Consider the following 16,711-nt stretch of genomic DNA (forward strand, 5'->3'; position numbering starts at 1 on the left):
TATTGGACTTCTTATAATCCTACTTTACGTTAAAGACATTGACTCCGTAGTCTACAGTGAGATAACGCAGTGGTTTACAGAGATATCCGTAATCCTGAGGACACAGCATGTTTCTCAAGTGACCTAAATGCTTTGCAAAGCTAGTGAGACAGTTGACAATTAGCATCCAACTTAAAAAAGTGCGTCATAAATGTTTGGAAAAACAACAATTCCGAACCGAACGCCTACTGCAACGGAAACACCAAAATCGAATGTGTAGACTCGATTAAATAGTTAGGCAATACCATCACTCACGACCTCTCCTGGGTGAAACACATGCTTTATGTAGACAAGCCAACAAAATATTAGGATTTATTAGAAAGGTACTGGGGAAATACGATGAAAAGGGCAAAGAGAAATGCCATAATTTGCTGGTTAGGCCTTATTTAGAATAGTCTGAAGGTTGATGGGATCCTCATGATTGATTGCCGAATACGATTGTTTGAAGCATAGAGGAGCTAGATTTGTAAAGTGTTGCTATGATAAACTTAGTGGCGTATTCAAAATATTAGAGCAGCTAGGCTGGGAATCACTCACGAAGAGGAAGGTTAAATTACAGATTAATTCTCTTGCATAAATTGGAAGGACGTCTGTTTAGCAGTGATATTGAAAGTGTTTTATTACGGTAGGAGAGATCATTTTAGTAAAATTAGAGAGACTAAGTGTAGAACAGATAGATTTAAGATATTATTTTTTCCACAACCATAAAAGGATCAGAATAACATTTTCTGACCGCGGTGACATTCGGGTCAAAATTAGTTTGGTGTGTATTCACCCCCTGCCAAACACTCTAACAGTGGCATGCAGGGTGGCAGAATAACTAAAAGAATGAGTGAATGGGAGTGTTTAGCAGAATCATAATAAAGATAATAATCAATTCAGTTTATTTTAGTACATTCTGGGTCGAAGTAAATAAATTTCACATTAGTCGTTTTGGTAATTTCCGCATCTTTATAATGAATCGTACATGTGCGTGGTTATTGTATCCTCTGACACATGCAACAGAGCCTCCAGCTGCCTGGCGTTTATTGCAATTATTTCAGCAGAAGCTTCCATTACGGCGAAGTCTTCATCCATCTTCCTCTTCATCAGTTGCATCATATCTTCCATTGTGGAAAATATCTTCCTGATATGTTCCTTTGTTTCCATTAACAATTCAGCTGCTGCTACATGTCTCCTGTGTAAGAAAGGTTTACAATATATATATTATTATATACATATATATATATTATTGTATATATATAAGTATTATATATATATATAATACTTATATATATACAATATATAAGTATTATTGAAAGTAAACAAATATGTACGTATTGCCACTTGCGATAATCATATTGTTTTCTTTTGGTTGTAAATTAACGTGCGTTATTTTTGTGTGTTTAGCGTTTCAGTGATAGCATCGTATTCAAGCGGGATTAAAACAATCTTATATGGTATGAGCTGAAACAAACAATAATAATTTGAAAAATTAATTGAACCAATACGTTTTACCGATGTTCCATTGTTTTTACTGGATGCGTTCCAAAAGTAATGAATCTATTTTTTTTAAAGTAATGTATCGAGCAGATTTGTGCAAATACTTAAAATTCTTCAAAGTACTGTCCTTGGGTCGGTACACATTTTTTTCGGCGACTCGGCCATGACCGGTACGCACCCTGGAAGGCGTCTTCGGGGACCTCTCGCAAGGTCTTCGTCACGGCTGATTGGGTTCGGGTTCACGGCTGATTTGAAGCGGGTTCATTTCAGGGCTGCCTTAATCCGAGGGAACAAAAAGAAGTCTGCTGGGGCGATGTCAGGACTATAGGGGTGTGAGGCAGCGTTGGCTCCTGGTGCTTGCCCAGGAACTCGCGGGCTTGTAGCGCGTTGTGGCAAACACCTTGGGCACCAGCTTGGCGCACACTTTCCTCATCGCTAAATTTTCAGTAAGAATGCGAAACACGACAGTAGACTACAAGTTCAGTTCATTGGTAACCATCTTGATACTCAATCGACGATCAAAGTCCAACGATTATCGAACACATAGTTGTCTGTTTTGCTGGTTGACGGCCGCCCAGGGCGTTTTTCTTCCTGAACCTCTTCCTTCTGCCCTCCTTAAAGGCCTTTAACCACCTCGAAATACGTCAATAGGAAAGAGCAGAGTCTCCCTATAAGCCTCACGAATCATTTTACTAGTCTTCTCAAGAGTTTTTTCCAGTTTAGCACAATAACTTGCGTGACATTGCTCGAACGTCGATTCCATTTTTTTCGTGACACGGTTGGTGCCAGAGGTTTACAATAACTGACGTCCTTCCGCTTCCAAAGCTCGGAGAGCACTGGGACTGGTTTCGCGGCAAAGGTTACTGTCTCTTCCTCCTACATCAAGTGGTTTGATTTCACTCCAACCAATAGGAGTAGCGCGGAAAATTATATTGCATTACTTTTGGAACGCACCCTGAATTTAAGTTATCGGTTTATACTAGTAAACTTACAATGCTACCCTGCCTGGTGCTATGGCATGCGGTCCATCAATACCTCCGTCATCAATGTCTTCCTCGGAACTCTCTGGAATAGGTTAAGAGATCATTATCAGGATCCTCGTACAATAAAAAGAAATGAGACACAGAAATGTGTGCTAATTAATATTTAATGAAATATATATATATATATATATATATATATATATATATATATATATATATATATATATGTATTTTTTATATTCACATATAGCATATATATATATATATATATATATATATATATATATATATATATATTTATATATACAGGTATATAAATAAATATATATATATATATATATATATATATATATATATATATATATATATATATATATAATACACAGTAACACACAATATAGAAACACAAAAAAAAAGAACACTCACACATATTTTCTTGATATTTCGACGGAAACAATCCGTCTTCCTCTGAAGATATAGAAGTAATGACTGGAGTCATTACTTCTATATCTTCAGAGGAAGACGGATTGTTTCCGTCGAAATATCAAGAAAATACGTGAGTGTTCTTTTTTTTGTGTTTCTATATTGTGTGTTACTGTGTATTGTACTATTCGGCACTTCCGTGTTACGTCTACGAAAGCATATATATATATATATATATATATATATATATATATATATATATATATATATATATATATATATATATATATATATATATATATATATATATATATATATATATATATATATATATATATATATATATGTATACTACCTTGATCAAAAATTTCCCGGAATTTATTCAGAAAATTAAAAATACAAGTTTATTCATCTAAATCTATATTGTCCCCTTCAAAGTAATCCCCATCGACTGCAACACACTTATGCCAGCGCTTGATCCAATCCTCGAAACATTTTTTATATTCGGTTTTCGGTATGTCCATCAGTGCTTCCTGCGATTTTTCCATTACTTCCTCTCGGCTGCTAAAACGCGTTCCCCGTAATGGTTTTTAAACTCGATTGAACAGAAAGAAGTCACAGGGAGCCAAATCAGGTGAATTCGGAGGCTGTTGGATGGTATTTGTTGCATTTTTCGTCAAAAAATTACGAATAATGATAGCACTGTGCGACGGTGCGTTATCATTGGTGCAAAATCCACGAGTTTTCTGCCCACATTTCTGGTCTCTTTCGGCGAATTGCTTCACGCAAACGTCTCATAACGCCCAAATAATACTCTTTGTTTACTGTCTGGCCTTCTAGTATATATATATATATATTAATGTATATATATATATATATATATATATATATATATATATATATATATATATATATATATATATACATATATATACATATACACACATATGGTATATATATAGTGTTAGTACTCAAGAGTTAAATGCTAATTTTAAACTTGAACTAAGTAGTCATTACTTTCTCAATGAGCTTTGAACGAATATTTTGTAAAATGTTTCAATATGTATTGTACTGAATCAATGAAATATTGCAATCAATGTGTGATCCAAATGTTAAATTGTTTTGACGATGGCAATATATTTCCTTTTATTTCTATCCACAGAGATATGCTCATTGGCAACCGAAATATCATTCGATTCACTCTTCGTCACAGTAAAAATACTTCATCTGTATCACTGTTTTTCTCCGTAGCAGAGTGCATTGATATATAAGTTGTTTTGTTCATTCTTCCGTCGTTACCTGTTTGGGCGTCTTTAATTTGGTACCCCCATCTTTAATCGTATTCAGTCCAAAACTGACGTATTTTTCGCAAAAGTTGTATAAGCCGCTGTCATTCCTTTTCAAATTCAATAACTTCTCACAGTTTTTCGTCTGGGAATGATACACTAAATTAAATGGGATTGGTTTTGAATCTAATGCAGGCCTTTCTGCGTATTGAAAGAAATGTTAAATTTATACTAACAGAGAAGACCTAAGCAATACGAAAACACCTAAATCAACGGAAACATTTGGCGGTAAAAGGGATGGAGTTAACATCGAACGAGATAGTTCCGTATTCCTGCTTATGATGAGATTAATTTGTCCATGTTTTCATTTAAGTTTCCCTACATTTCCAAGGATTGGGCCTTCCCAGCGGTGGTAGAAGTACAATTATACTGGTGATTTGTGGTCACTAAATTGGAAAATCAGAATTAACGCCATTTAGTCTAACTCCTTCAACATTCATGCGATAGACAGGTACTGCTAGATAGGAAATTTTTTGGCAAAACCCCAGTGCATCTAACAGAAGTAACTCTACTATTTTCAGCTATCTATCGGATGGTTCTCAAATGCTAGGTGTAAGTGTTGGTCCTTGTTGCAGAGCATGAACAGCATTCAGTCAATACTAGAACAAACACACCACGTCTATTTGGATATTTAAGCTACATTCTCACATGGTTTTCTTTTGAAGCACGTAATGGAAAACCAGTTGAGTGAACACAATTACTGGAAATAATTTTCACCAATGATTTGTTTTTTCAATGAAGATAGGCCCTCTGGTTGCAAATCACGTGTAACATCTAACTATTCTGACGTTTCAACTGAGGCGAACGGTTTCATTATCAATGTACAAATGACTGTATAGATCTTTCACTGAATAATATGTTGGGCAATACTGCATCGATCTTTCTTCATGTATGTCCATTTATCTCCCCCACAAAAAATATAATGAAAACACTGCCCGCATTTCTCAGAACTCAATGGGATATCGAGTTAAAAATTCATACCACTTACAGGGTAAAAATGAAGAAAAGAGTATTAAGTACTCATCCTCTGTTTGCAGGACAAGTATTTCATAAAAGAGGAGGTATGAGCAGGTGATTTCCAGTTTTAATTTTATGAATTAAGGAGAATCAATTTTAATGATAGGCTATGTGGCGTAGAGTGGTGAAAATAAGTAAGTCGGAGAGTGAGTGAGAGGAAGATAAGAGCGTAGACAAAGAGAGGAAATCGCTGAGATAAATCCGAAAAATTCAGAGAAACTGGTTGAGAACGCTTTTGAAAATATGTTGTAAAACCTTATAGGAAAGAGGAAGTTGAGTAAGTGGTTTAGAGGAGGGAGGAGGATAGGTCTGTTCGACTGCATTAAGGTGAGCGGACGTAACGAAGAAATAAAACAGAGTAATAGCGTAGATATCTTTCGATATTTAAGGAGCAACGTTGGTATGTACCACATAGTGTTGTACGAAGTCGCAGTTGGCGCAAAATATGCGGTGAATAAGAGTATTAATTAATTTTATCATAATGTAAAGTTAAATTAAATGTTAATTGACAAGAATTATAGCCTTTTGATTTATCTCTAAATTTTTTGAATTCCCACTGCGCGAATTAACGAAAAAATGGCATTCAACCTATTTTGATTGGATATGTAGAGTTAACAACACAGGGGTATCACAGCACTTCCATGCAATTTGACATAACAGCATGAATTTTCAGTCAATGTGTAATTTTATTGTTATGAAACTCAATCGTAACTCAATCGCTTAAGTACAAGTATCTTCTAAGAAGGATTCATTTATTCATTTAACGTATTAGAATTAAATCGCTGTATCGTAGATTTTACAATTTAGGCAATATGGCACTAAATTCAATAGTTATATCGGACGTTTACTAAGTTAATATTAAAAAAAAATAATGCTCTCATCTAAATGTTTAATCTACGATGATCATTATATTGTTATTGTTAGATTTTTGATGTACCACATTTTTATGATTTTTATGGGTTTGAAAGTCAATTTTGAAAAGATGTACATGCGAGTAACGTGATACACGAGGCTGTTTGAACGTAAACCATCGTATCCAAAACTAAGTCCGCATATTCTAATTTATGGATTACATAAGATGGTAAGTCACCGAACTTATTTAACATTCTGATATAATGATATTCCACTATACTATGATTTTCATTAATGAGGAAGAATTTACTTCTTTTAATATGGTAGATATTGTAAAATAGCAACTATTTTGCCATTCAATGTTGCCATAAAAATAATTTAATTTACATTTCTTCTTTCAATTCCACAAAAATTAAAATTATATTCAACATATATGACACGTATCAAGCCGGATACTTCTATTAATATGGATCTACGACCTTTCTTCAATGAAGAGTGATCATAATTTATTTATTAGTATAATTCGTATTGAAAACTATGCAAATGAAGTCTCTTGCAGCATCATGCGATATATGCCTAGTAGAAGGATTTGTATAGAATAATACGAAATTTCAATGCTACGTCACGTGGTACCCTTATCGTTTCCGATCTAAAAATTATGACGGTTTTGTCAACCACTTACTATATTCACAAGATTCAATCAGATTACAAATTAATTTTCATCTAAATTATCAAAAGATTTTTGAGAGTGTTGTATTATACATATCGATAAAAATAATAAAAAAATTAACTTTTAATTTAAGCTAAAATAAACTTTCTGTCGTTCGTGTTGTTTCGATATTTAAATAACTGCCGATAGCAAAGTATTGGTTTTCAAAAATCTCATAGTCATTCTATCACACGCCTTAATAGTTCCAGAGACGGAAAATAAACAAATAAATAGTATTTTTACCTCGTCGGTGGGATGTCTTCGGTTTCACACACTGCCATTTAAGCTTTACGTCTTCCGTGTCCACCTCGGCAATTGGTCCATCCGTGACATCTCTGTTCTCAGGATTTCCGACTTTATTAGGATTTGGCGCCGACTTGTTTGCTTCGTCCCTATCGACGCGACAATCGCCACTCGTTATAGGTCTGAGTCCATTCTCAAAATGCTCTCGCAGCAACATCTCAAAATCCCTTGATGTTTTCGATCCGTTCGCCATGTTCGACCGAGAATTAAGACACGATTTCGATAATTTTTGCTGTGTCAAACCAAAAGTGGGAACCAGCACACACTGAATCCGGCGACGAATAAACCCGCAAGTTGACACCACCTCCTCGTGCAAAGCGACGAAACGAGACAAAGCGAAGACGTCGACCGTGCGCTGCACAGAATGAAATTACGACTGATTCCTTTCCAGTTCAAGTTTAAATACTCTTCCGATATTTTCAAGGGGGGAAGAACAATGGAATTTCTGTGAAAAGGTTATCTAGGTTAATTAAAATGAAAGTCCCAGAAGTCTCATGTTTATTGTTTAATTCGTCAAGTTTCTCCTGCGCACATGTGTGTATTTGCGAATCTAATGGAGTGATGCAATAGCATCCTGTCTTTTATGACGTGAAAAAAATCCCTTTGAAATTCGAAAGAATTCTTCCGTCTATATGAAATGGTTGAATAATAATACCCACGGGATTAAGCAACTCAAAAGAAATGTCAGATAATGAAAAGAAATGCTCAGTTACGAGGAAGGAAATCAAAAATTATATTAACGTCTATCTCTGGCAACTCATACTTAATGTTTTCTGATTACTGCAGGTTAAAGATAATTAATAAAGTTGGAAATCATAAAATAGAAAAAGTAGGTCACCTGTTTAGTAGGTATCCTGGAATAAGGTAAGCGAAGTGAGAGCATATATTATGGACTCAGTGTTGCAATAAAAGCGAGAGTTAAAGTCAATAGTTTGTCAGATCATTCTTGATAGCCATCCCTAGAGAGGAAAGTCAGCTGTAGCTGTAGGATCATTTATCATACGAAGTCTGTTCAAACAGTTCGGAAACCTTTTAACAAAAAAATATTTTACTCACAAATTATTGGTCAGTATCCTATTTCACATTTCTTCAATTATTGGTCAGTATCCTAGTCACAATTTTTTCGTGAACTACAGAGTAAGCAGGAAGGATGATAAATCTAAATTGGATGCTTTTACGCATTAATGGCAAAATCCTATTCCCTGGAAATGAATGGGGAATGTTTCAACAGTATGAAGTAATGCGAATCCCTCGATTTTAATGAAGAATATACTTGTAATTTTTTATATTCACAAATAAATTTGATAACGGTGTCCTTCTCCTCTTGTCTCTTTGGATGTTGTATGCGTTGAAGTAACATTGTCCTCATAGTATATGTGTCACGCGTATATGCGTTATGACAGGCCCGATACATGTATTCCATAGTCCGTTATTCCCCGCGTTTCACAGAGAAAATATGAAAGTCAATACTTATGATTTGTTATGTGATTTGAATGGTTGTTAAGGGAAATAATTTTAGACATTTTGGAGATTTATATTTGATCAAGCTTGTGGATGCCTTAACATCTATCTGCCTTTGGATGTGTTTTTCGAATTTCGAGATTCCTCAAATTGCGTAATATCGTGGTTGACGTTTGGTTTAATCAAAACCAGGGTTCCGCAAAAAATATGAAATTAACATATGATTCTTCACAGTGCATATATCATTTGTATAGTAGCACAATATATTTATAAATTCAAGCACCAAAACCAACGTCAACTCATTATACACAAGATACCTTTCATGCAGCAAGTTATTTTTTTCCTATTTAGAGAAGGAATTACTTTCGACAGTTTCTTGCCCTTTTTTTTAAACTATTTTATTCCTTTTTTCTGCGTCAATAGTTGACATAATTGACCGGGTGTTCGACATACATGAATTAAATTCTACTTCTGTAGCAATACAACTGCGTACTCCGTTTAAACTTGCATATCAATTCTACCGTTGATTACTAAATATTTTGATCGATTTTGGATTTTTTGAAGAATGTTATCGGTATACATATATGACAACGTACATATATTCCAACTTCTTGATTTATTTTTTAGTGTTAATCACTCACAGGAGCAAAAAGATGAACGGACAAAACGCGAATGTTTTTATTAAAACCAGTTCAGAGGAGAAATAACACAGCAAAGATAGAAAAAATATCACTCCTATGTATTGTGATAAAAATTCTGATTTGTTCAATTTTAGAAGCTAAATTATGTGCAAATATTGTTCAAATGTACGCCATTGTTGTTGAATTTTCATTATTACAGTTTTGTTACATATTTATATAATATATTGTATTGACATTATAATGTGACGGAGATTTGTTGGTATATTTTTGCTTGCTTAACACTTTTATTGTATTGATTTAGTGTGATTAGTATTAGTTGGAGGTGATTGTGGATAGAATATAGCATTGTATTTACATGTTTGTTCAGCAATTTAAAAAAATATAGTGAGCTGACGGTAGCGAGTGTTTAATGACCAGTGTTTGACAATTTATTCCATATGTTTTAAGGGCTCAAAATTTACAAACAAATCAACACGTTGGAAGATATGTAGATATGAAATTTTTATTCATCAAATAAATCATTCAGCTCAACTCAATCGACAAAATGTAAACTTTTTTGCCATTGCTATTTTATCTTTTAACTTCAAATATCATTTAGTATTATCATTGTTCAGAACAAACTAGTTTTTTTTTAATTTCCCTTTTTCCGATCTTTTTGTTTGAAATAGTGAGTCATGATTATCTAATGTTTAAATGGGCTTTTTCCAAATAATTCTTATTCTAATTTTTATGAATTTTTATCCAACGGAGTCATATGAAAGGGTAAACAAATATTTATATATCATTTATCCATGCTGTGTGTATTTTACTTGTACCATCAAAAAGGCAGGATAATATCGCCAAAATGGCCTTCGAAACAAGAGACCTTCACAATAAGGAAAACCGGTCAATGAAAGGAATTATCAATCTGCAGTAAATTAACGATTGTCTCATGTTTTCTTATTTCCCAGACTCATGGAAAATCGGAACTTTGCATACCATCTTAAAATCTAAGGAAAAGGATCCATCTGAACCTTCCTCATTCAGGCCAATCACACTGCTTCCGGATCTGGGCAAAATATTTGAAAGAGTTATCAAGGGCAGAATTGAAGCTTTTTTCAACAACTCGCTCTACCACCCTAACCAATATGGATTTAGGAGAGGGAGAAGCACATCGGATGCCATTCACCATCCTTTACGGTTAATCGACAATAAAAGCAAATATACCATCGTCATCTTTATCGACATCAAAGGTGCATTCGATTCCGTTTGGTGGCCTTCAGTTATACAGGAGCTCAAGACCCTAAGGATCCCAGCTAATCTAATAAAGCTCAGCTATTTTAATAATAGAGAGGTCAGATACTCCACGCAAACAACAAAAACAAGCAAGATTTCAAAAAGAGGCTGTCCACAGGGGTCGGTTCTTGGTCCGTTATTCTGGAATCTTATAACCAACCAGGTACTCAGAAGAGACTTCCCTATTGGGTGCGAGCTCATTGCCTTCGCGTACGACATGGCCCTGACTATAGAAGCAAGCACCAGAGCCAAAATGGAACCCATGATTGCGGAATGTAAGTATATGATTGAAAAATGGACAACTTAGAACAAGTTAACGATATCGACTGCTAAAACTCAATACATGATCTTCGGAAGCAAGCTGGCTAGACACCCTACTGTGAAAATTTATCATAAAAACATAAAAAGGGCTTACGTATTTAAATACCTCGGAATTATGTTAGACGAGAAATTATCCTACCAAGCCCATATTAACTACACCACCAATAAAATAAAGAAAATTTTCCAGGCAGCTCGGAGATACTGCAGGTTTAAGTTCGGCACTGACTCCTTAATAACCATCTACAAAAAAGTAACAATTCCCATCGCCACCTATGGCTGCGATATTTGGGTTCATAAGATCAACCTAAGTAGAATCGACCATAAACTAAAAGAAGCTCAAAGGCCCTGCCTGTTATCAATATGTAGGGGCTACTCTATGGTCAGCACTGATGCGTTGTTGATAATTTGCGGGCTACCACCCTTAAAATACGAGATCCTGGAAAGAAATGCTATGATCAAATTACAATCTGGACAAAGGGCTACACACTTCAATTTTGAACTTGATGAAAATCAATATATAAGGAAAAAGTCTTAAAAAAGAGACTGAGGGAAGAATCCATCATTCAGTGGCAATCTGACTGGGATAACAGTGATAAAGGCTCATACACAAAGGACATTTTCCCTGTTATTTGCGATAGATTAAAACTAAAAATCAAACTTTCACACAAATGTACCCAAATGCTATCAGGTCATGGAAATTTTTCAAATTACCTTCACAAAATTGGGAAATCGAGAACTAACCTATGTGATGTCTGCTTAACAGAGGACACCGCCAAACACAGAATTGAAGAATGTATCCGTCATGAAAAAACAAGACTAGAAATATGGCATAACATGGCGGTGAAGAAAATTAAATTGCGCGAAATAGTATTATTCTGCTTAAACACCAATTGTAAACTCCAATTTGATATCGTCACATGAGTGGTAATTAAGCAATGTAAGCAGACACATTTAACACATTTTACTGTCAGTGTAAATGTTCCTATTTAACGTGCTCTACAACTAGGCGAAAAATCAAAATATATCATACATTCACGATACAAATTATTTTTATATGTATATATTATGTTGTATGTTTCTGTACTTGTGCTGATTATTGTGAAAATATATACTAATTGTACTCGAAGTGCCTAAATTATAATGTTCTGTGTATTCTGTGAATGGTTAAGTGTGTAATTCCAAATGTATTATTATGTATGTATTGAATACTTGAGAGTTTATGTAAATAACTGTTTGAAAATCTCATATCGGGTAACTTTGACGATTGAAGACAAACGGGGAATTTAAGCGTGAGCAGGTATCCCCTCAATCAACATATAGCAGTGTTGTATAACTATGTATGTTGCTACTGGAATAAACTATTGATCTACGGGGAGGAGACTCACCGTAGTATTTAAAAATAAAATTGTAGTTCAACTATGAAATAATTTCTGTCAGGAATATGGTAAGTTAAAATGAAAGTAATTAGCTGCTACGAAGTTTTTTCACTTACTAACGTAGCTAGGGAATCATTATTCCCTTTATTGTACCTCAGTGATCTATAATGGGTATTTGAATTATTAGTTCTTTTAACAAATATTCCAGTATCACAAATTAGTTATTTTATTTGTTCTTCATTATTATTCATTTCATTATCCTATTATTAAACCTTCAAATTAGTATTAAATTATCCTATCAATAGTCCTTCAAATGAGTATTTAAATCTTTTAGTTTTGTAACGCCTTCTTATTTTGCTGTTTATCTGAGATAATACTATTCCACGAAACTAGTATGATAAAATGTAGAATGATTAAAATCATAGATTTTATGGTTATATTGAAGATTTACTATCGCGTAATTGTAAGTAAAACAAAGGTTATACGGTTTTTCAGAAAAAGAAAGGCTAAGTCAAAATAGGAGGGTCAAAACTAAATCCGGACCAAAATGGCCCAAGAGGTATGGACGCATGGAGGAGAAGTACGTCAGTAAGTAAGCCTTCCCGGGATGGAGAGAATTTATGACAGGGTAAGTAAGGGGGTTAAGAAACGGCTTGTTAAAATTGTATAATAAAACGTGGTTTTTTAAGGGCGCGGAATCGTGGTCATTGAAGCAAGATGGAATATTGGAAGATTGCGTAGATTGGAAGTTTTTGAAATGTGATGTGAAGAAGTACGGAAACGCTTTATGTGAATTATTGTTCTACTATTTTGAAGGCTGTCTCCATCCAAAGGATGCAGGAAAGAGGGATATAGATCTTTTTGATTGGCGAAGGAATGTTGAAGACTGATAGAAAAGAGAACGTTAATCAGTATAAAACCAATTACAATAGTTGTGCCACCCTAAAGTGCATATGTTTTAAATATTATTCACTATTATTTCTAAATAATCGAAATTTTGTTTTATGTGTATTTATGTATTATCCACTGAGTTTTTGATACTGAAAATTATTCTGAAGATTGCCTCTATCCCGGAAGGGATAAGGGCAATCTTTATAAGAATTCCCTACTCCTCACGCATTTTAAGATCCTAATATCCTCATTTTTTTGCTAAACATCCTGATCTTACCACTCCCATTTACAGGACACTTTTAATGCTGTCGCCGGAAGGGTGCAAAAAAACCGCTGTTCATCTGTTAAAAGATTGGGACCGTATCTCGTCTATTCGCGGGTGGTGCGAATGAATGGCGATTGGTCGCGTGTAGTCGAAAGACGTGGCTGCCTCAGGAATGGACGGGAATGGGGAGGAAGAAGGGGGAAGGGATGCGGGGGTGGGGTTGTTTGGTTCTAAGAGAGCGTGTTTAAGGGTGTTGCGATCGAAACGAGATAGAATGGGGGTCCGAAGCGGAATGGGCGCGTGGTGTAGAAGGGTCTTCAGAGGGAAAGCAAGGAGCCCAGAGGGGGGTCAACAATGGTATCTCTCTTTCTCAAACGTCTCAGAAAGAAGGCCTTCACTCCATCAAGGTGACACTCCCTATATCTCTCCTGCCTTCTCTTCTCCGGTTCCCTTCCTATAGGTTATCACCGCCATCCCTATTCTATCTCGTAAGCTCACCCACCCCTTTTTTCTTTCTTCAAAAACATCCCTTGCCGCCTCATTTTCTTCCCCATCCACTCCGCCGAACGCGAATCATGTTCCAGTGGTCCTAGAAAATACGTCTCACCTTTTGCTTCCATCAAAGCTTCTTAAATTTAAATTCCCTCTCCTTTTTAAATTCCCTCGGTCCCCACACAAGAACTCAACCCATCAGCCCCTGCTGTGTCTTTCGCGGCTGTAGGACCCCATTGCCCTTCCCTCTCCAACCCTCGCCCCATGTTTCCCCTTGGCGCCACTACTTCTGCTGCTTACAACCACCCTCCCATTCCTTAAATCCTTTAACTCCAACCCCTTTCTCAGCTTAACTTCCTTACGGCATCCGACATCGGAACCCATCTGCATTTTAAGCACACGCGAACCCACACTTTCCGCGACTCTTCCTCTCCCTCCTCCTGTCCTATTTCCCCCACCAACTCCCAAAGCTCTCTTTCTCCCCCTCTCGCTCACTCTCCCTCTCTCTTTTCCGCCTATCACCCCTCCACTTTTCCTCCAAACCCTTGGCAACTTTTCTTTTTCGCTTCTTCGGTAAGTTCTCAGCCTCCCAACCCGAAAGATTTTCCATCTCGGCGTTCACCTGGCTGATTCCGCTGACGTGGAGCTCTAATTAAATTTTCCCCGGGACAACTTCTCGTTAAAGTTGTCCCGGGGAAAAAATTACTCTGGCGCCAGAGGAATGTGCTGTACTCTACCCCAGGGATATAGACTCCTCCTCTTCCGGCCCCCCACCCCAGTCGCCTCGCAAGGAAGGTTTTGTGTCCTCCAATCGTGGTCCAAGTTTCGAGGCGCTTGGAGGAGGTGAAAACATCGCGCCCGACTGGGAGCTGAGGCATTAGTGTCGATTGGGAAAGAAGGAAACCATCGGTGAGATGAAAGCCTTAATGGAGTAAACAAAATACTCGTACATGTAATTCCTGACCTCAGAAATTGAGAGGGCGTATTTAATGCTCATCCTGAAATTTTGTATTTTTCTCGATGCATGGTGGTATCCTAATGTGGATATTTTTCAAAGCAATGGTGCAGCGATATGGTACCTTACTCATTTGCACAAATTTTAAATGCAGTGGTTAATATTAGCCTCCCTAACTTCTCGTTTCCCAAATTAACATTTTATAATTATTTTAATAAACTAATTTTTGATTAAGTAATGAGTCGTAAATTACCTTATCGTTTCCCGAAAATGTTAATAAAAAAAACGGTGTGATGTGGAGCTATTCTCAGGAAAAAAAGAGTCAGGTAGCTGAGATTCTTGATAGAAGTGGATTCAAAACGATCAAATAATAATAAGAATGGAAATGCTCATTGATTAGGATTTCTGTTGAATGCCAATTTATTTCATATTTCGTAATGTCCCCTAAGTGTTCAAGTGGTTCATTCGCGATACCTTGAAACACAATTGCCTACTTTTTACAACAATTGATAATATAAAATAAATTATGAATATAAAAAAATAATGCAACAAGCAGATACACCGTAATGTAGTGAAAGCGCTTGGAGACAATCAGTATGAATTTTTTACACAACTATAGTCAATTAATTAAGGCTTGGTGTTGCAATTATCGCTAAATATGCTAATAATTTTATTAAGTTTTGAAATTATCTTTTTAAGTTGTTTGTACCATAAATTATATATAATTCTGACGCAGGTTGTTTATCTAGCTTAAGAGTCATTGACTAGATCACTTGCAAAAACAAATCACAGTTCGCACGTTTGATGCCCCCGCTCTCGTCCCTTGCCTTTGTAGTCCATAAGGGGCGGAGTGTGTGTGTGCGTTGTCCTCAATCCATCCGATTAGTCCGCAGACTAAAACACAACACACTACGCCCCCAACTCTCCTCCTCACCCGACAAATTCCTTTCCTTCAAGAAAACCCTCCCTCTCTGCATCCCCTACCCGCCCCTTGAACTCTAACCTCCTTGATAGCTGGTTGGAGAGTGAGTGTTAAGGATTCGGGGCGACGTCATATTCCGCTTAATCTTGTGTCACCTGTCATTCCAGGGCTCACTCAGTCGCCTCTTTCAACCCTACTCCCCATCCCTGCATCATCCAAATCCCTAGTCTACACCAACCCCCACCCCACCCCACTGCTCAAGTCTCCATTCGTGCCTCCCCCCTCCGGCCAAAGACCTCCTTCCAATGAATCATCAAATCGCTGGAGGGGTATGAAACCAAGAGGGAGCCCTCCTACCCTCTTCGTCGACAAATCGCTTAATTAGGGTAAAATCGAGAACTTCAAGGAAGAGGGTGAGGGCGGCGGCTATAAGGGGATTGGACCGGGGTAGGGCGGACTCTGGAGCAGGGTCTCAAGAAGAGAAAAGTGAGATGTACGGAGGTATATGCCCAGTAAGCTGGCTGTCATTTCGTTTGGAATTGCACCTCTGCGGATTCCTTTGCGTTGTATTCTCAATTTTATTTTATAATTATTTTTCGTATTTTATTCCGGCCTGCGGGTAGGGCTTGTTACTTGTCTTTCGCCAAAAGAAATTTAAATTAATAACGACAAAAATTATAAAGAAACCTTTAGTTTATTTTGTAGAATAACTCGAAATTTGTTTGCGCAATAAGGATTTGAAAATCATGTCTGGTGTACCTATCATATGTTTTATTTTTTCCATCGCAAGGTTTTAAGTAACTATACCAATTTGATTCCTTTGGGCACTCATAGTTTTTATTTGCATATTTCTTTATTAGAACAAATGTTATCCTATAAATAAATATGCTATATGAAAAGGTTAGCCTAAAACTTCGAAGCGTGTATGCAAAATGGCTCTGCAGTGCTCAATAATCAA

The 16,711-nt window shown here is 36.3% G+C and overlaps 1 long non-coding RNA gene across 1 annotated transcript in view; it reads right to left on the reverse strand.

Annotated features, from left to right (window-relative positions):
* Nucleotides 1-1,204: 1,204 nt before the first annotated feature.
* LOC139698681 (uncharacterized) overlaps nt 1,205-16,711 on the reverse strand; it is a 64,407-nt gene continuing 48,900 nt past the window's right edge. The window contains exons 2-3 of the long non-coding RNA XR_011703005.1: nt 2,514-2,586; nt 1,205-1,216 (exon numbers count right to left, since the gene is read on the reverse strand). This is a non-coding gene — a long non-coding RNA (uncharacterized lncRNA). The remainder of the gene's footprint in view (nt 1,217-2,513; nt 2,587-16,711) is intronic.

This window comes from Hetaerina americana, unplaced genomic scaffold (assembly GCF_022747635.1).
Source record: "Hetaerina americana unplaced genomic scaffold, ioHetAmer1.1.p SCAF_9, whole genome shotgun sequence".
In the NCBI taxonomy this organism is placed as follows: Eukaryota; Metazoa; Arthropoda; class Insecta; order Odonata; family Calopterygidae; genus Hetaerina; species Hetaerina americana.